This window comes from Phaseolus vulgaris, chromosome 4, assembly GCF_000499845.2.
Source record: "Phaseolus vulgaris cultivar G19833 chromosome 4, P. vulgaris v2.0, whole genome shotgun sequence".
NCBI classification, from domain to species: Eukaryota; Viridiplantae; Streptophyta; class Magnoliopsida; order Fabales; family Fabaceae; genus Phaseolus; species Phaseolus vulgaris.
In genome coordinates, this window is record NC_023756.2 from 45,595,633 (window position 1) to 45,600,334 (window position 4,702).

Below are 4,702 nucleotides of genomic sequence, written 5' to 3' on the forward strand. Positions count from 1 at the left end.
TATTCATTATATTCCTAATACTGAACCAACCCGTCAAATTTTGCATTCAATATGCAAAGTACAAAACCTATATGGGATTAAACTAATTTGCTAACTGCAATGCCGCATACATTACTAACTTGGAGACTAAACAGGAGTTGAAGGTATTAGGCTTTTTGCTGATTGTAGGGCCACATATATTATAACTTAGGAGACAAGATAATCTTGCAGAGAAATTTTAGGCTTCAGCGGTTGCAGACATGAACCATGGTGAGCAAGAGTCACATTATAAGTTATATATGAAGTGATGTTTTGGGTTGTATTAGAAGGATAATGTTGGAGTAACAGTTTTGAGTAGTATTGTAACAGCAGGTATTTTGAGACAAAATGTCTTAACATTTTTTGTAGTGGGTTTGGAGCACCCCCTTGATACTTCACTTTATTCATTGCCTACTAAAAAAACAAGATGAACCTACTAAAAAAAAAACATGAGAAGCAAAGGTAGCTTAATTCAACATGTTTTCTGGTGATACATGATCAAATAAAATGAAAATTTAACCAGGAGGAGGAAGATAATGCATAGGTGGATTATGCCCAGGTGGAGGAGGTGGACTTGGCATGATTCTCAGTTTTCTCATTTTTAGATCTGCAAATTAAGATGACAGGATGTTATTAACTGTTGAATATACATATAATAAGCTTCTAAATTCAATAAAATGTACTTTTACTTTACGTGCTAAACACTTACAAGGATGTCATCTATCAAACATTAATGAATGACAGTGATCGTGATCTTGCAATTTTAAACACATGCTAGAATCAAAATCTTGGACCACAACAAAATAAATGGTTATGATGTTGAATCACTGGTAGCTTTTCATTTTCTGTTTTTTTTTTTGGATTCATTAGTTTTTTGGAACTCCATGTCTATTGTGATTGAGCATTACAAAGTTTGAATCTGCTAAATCTACAGGGGGAAATAGGTAGATGTTTTTCATGTGTCAATGAGGGTTATGTCTTAGGATGGTTAACCTTGTATGATTGTAAAGTCCTAGAAAAGTTTTGGTTCTTAAACAGTAATCATAACATTTCTTTATTGTCTACTAAGGTTCGAACATTCTTAACGTGTTCTACTGCAGGTAAGGGCAGGGTTTTTGTAATAATCCTTTCAAAACAATGATATTATAATGTTTTTCCAGAAACAACAAAACCCTACGTTTTGATGATACACTAATTTGTCCAAAAAGAAATGAACATGCATCCATGACACATACGTGGTGGAAGTGATCGTGATTATCTTCTTCTATGCATTTTCATGATTCATTAGGAAGACTAACCTGAACCAACACTGAACTGCAAAAGCAAAACAAAGGCTATGATGAACAGAAGAAAACGTAGAGAGATCGATGAGAGACTCAAGATGTTAGCCATGGTGAAACTTGATAGTGTGAGTCATGCTTCAGAATCAGAAATCAAGAAAAATTTATAATGACGTGAGAAGAAAACCATAACTTTTGTTCTTCGATTTCATACTAAATTAATTGTAAAAATGTAACAAACTCCAAGAATTTGTCAAGCAACACGGGATTGATGAAGAAAAATAAAATCAGGTCTATTAATTAGTATTACTTTGACTAATCAATCATTATTATTTTTAATAGGCAAAGTCAATAATCATATGAAAAAAAAAATTGCATAGTCGTAACGTTAAAAGATATGAATTAGTAGTTTATGGTTCCAATAGTTTGCAGAACTTGAAGAAGGTTTCTTCTCATTCAATTTATGTTTTTTATTTTTATCGGCATCCTTCCATTTATGTGTGTTGAATGTTGAAACCCAAACCCAATTATAATATAAACTTCTGATTCATTTTCATGAGAGCAAAATTCTACTTCTATTTGAGCTTTCAATGAAATTTCCCATAGAAAATTAGGTCAATAATGTTTTTTTTAATCAGAAGGTCAATGATGTTTATAAGGAGAGCAAGTTTTGGTAGAAAAATGAAAAAAAACTCGTTTTTGTTTTTAATTTTTGCATCATGATGTTATAATATGAATTATTTATCAATTCTTTTAGATTTTTTTTATCGACAATAAAAAATAAATAAATAAAAATCATTTTGAGGTGATTCAACCTTTATACATGAATTTACTCATAACTTTTATCACAAGACTTACTCCAAAGTCTAAGTAAACAGAACTCTCCTAACTAATCCAGAGGAAAACATATAGGAAAAATAGTCATACAAACTTAAATGTGAATACGTCATGAGATCATCCTCGTACAAACCAACGAATCTAAAATCAAACACATGTAATATTTTTTCTTATCTAATTCTTATTCTTTTTATCATGTACAAAATTCTGATTTTAATTTTCTGTAAAAAAAATTTACTTAAACAAAACAAATATGTTAATTTTACGGCTCCTAATTGAAGAATTGTGTAAATGACGAACCTGAAAATAAAACTCAGCTATTGTAAAAGGAAACCTCCACAACTTATTGTAAACTGGAGAAACCTCCCCAACTTTATCCTTCCTAACCTGAAAATAGGTTGAGTTAACCGTAAAAGTATGAAACCCCCTGCCTCCAAATCTAGCAATCTGCCTTCCTCGATTCCAACTTCGTCCCTTGTAGTAACTGAAAGAACTGCTCCACCAAAGGTTTCTCCCATTCAAAAAAGGGTCTACGCCATTCAAAGTGCCACACCCAAACACCATCAATCTAATTCCCTAGTTCAGCCACCTTTGCACTTTTTGTCACACTAAGAGAGAAAATTCTCGGGAAAACACTCTTCAACGCTCCACAACTCAACCAACTGTCCTCCCAAAAAAGGATAGCCTCCCCTCACCAACTTCCCACTCAAACCCATCTTCAAACTTCTTCCCCAACCCTCTGAAGCCCACACCTCCTTCAAATCTTTCCACCAAAGAGAGCCCCTACCAACTTTACCTTCCTCTCTCAAGCTTCAACACCCACCGTACTTAGAGACGAGGATCTCTTTCCACATACCACCCTTATCCGTACCCAACCTCCAGATCCACTTACCTAATAGAGCCAAATTAAACAACCTTAGGTCAATAATACCTAGACCCCCATAGTCACGAGGCGCACAAACATTTTTCCAAGAGGTGCAAACGATCTTCCTACCATCTGAACCCCATCCCCAAAGGAAATTCTCTTGTATTTGAACTAACTTCTCTGCCACCACAAAAGGTAACTTAAACAATGACATAAAAAATAACGAGAATTTAATCAATATAGTGACTAATTATTTGTTGTATCTAAATTCGGTTTCTATTTAATGATTTTTTTTAGTGATAGTAGTTGACCAATTTAGGATTACATTTAATTTTTCATTGACTTTCTTTTTGTTACAAAAAATAATCCCCTTTATTTTATATGTTATAGGTTTATTTTATATGTTATATGTTTGTTTGCATTTTCTACTATTTATATTTATTTGTTTAATTATGTGTGCTTTTAACTTTATAATCTTAATTATAATATTTTTCCTAGACTTTAAAAAATTCACAATTTTGTTTCCACAATTTTAATTCTTTAGTTTTTAATTATTTATAATGTTGGTATTAGATTAGGAGAAAACACGAAATGTTTGTAACTTCTTTTACTGGATTAAAGAAGATAACGATGGCAAAATTGAAACTGTTTTTTTTTATCAACAATAAAAATTAATAAATAAAAATATTTAAAAAATACTTTACTCTTTATAAAAAAAATTACTTGGATTAGTACCACAAAAAATACTCCTACAAATAATTTCAATGTAATTCAACAGGATTCAAGTTTTGCCATTCCCATACACAACGTTAAAATATTTTTTTATCCTTCTTGTGTCATTTCCATCGAGTAGCTTCTGGATTATGTAATTTGAACACGCATTTGAAAAAAGATTTTCGGATTATGTAATCCAGAAACTAAAAAAGACTTCCGGATTACATAATTTGAAAATTAATCATGCATTTGAAAAAATACTTCTGGATTATGTAATCCAGAAACTAATTACAAATTTGAAAAAAAAAACATTGAGATTACACAATCCGAAAAAATTAAAGAAGGGTATTTTTAGAAATATGAAATTTATGGAGGTGAGAGAAAAATATATGGTGATAGAAAGAAAAAAAAACAGCCCTACACAGATTAGCTACACATAATTGTAAGGCATAAAAGTTGAAAAAAAAAAAACTCTAAACTAAGAATACGAAGACCCTTTACCCCATTAACACAATACATGGTACCATCTTCCAAAAAGATTATCATTATGTGTCATGTGTGCATTGCAACTGCAGAGACTTTGCCATTTAGCAGGACCACCTAGGACCTTTAATAGATATACATTTATATTCGTAATCCGGAAGTATTTACATTTCATTTTCAACTTTGTTTTATTTTTAATTTTTTTATGATAGATGATTGTTGTTACTTAATATGTCATCACAACTGAGATATCAAGTTATATAATGATACTTACATTACAGGAATAACAGGATTGGGTTGACAAAAAATGAACGCAAATGAAAAAAATTGACGCCTAACATCATATTTATGTCAGTCAACCATCCGACATAAAACCCACGGAAGCAAAGTAACATTTTCGTTGACCAAGTGGTCAAGTTTGGATCACTTTGGATATTGTAGCAATCTAAGAATTTTTTTAATTTTTATTTAAGTTCTTAATTTGAATTAAAGTCCTGTTTTCAAA

General features: G+C 31.3%; 1 long non-coding RNA gene across 1 annotated transcript; it reads right to left on the reverse strand.

Moving 5' to 3' along the window:
* Nucleotides 1-399: 399 nt before the first annotated feature.
* Nucleotides 400-1,443, reverse strand: LOC137836538 (uncharacterized). Its single transcript, XR_011085323.1, has 2 exons — nucleotides 1,317-1,443; nucleotides 400-625 (listed from the first exon to the last, which is right to left on the reverse strand). It is a non-coding gene; the product is annotated as an uncharacterized lncRNA (long non-coding RNA).
* Nucleotides 1,444-4,702: the final 3,259 nt, after the last annotated feature.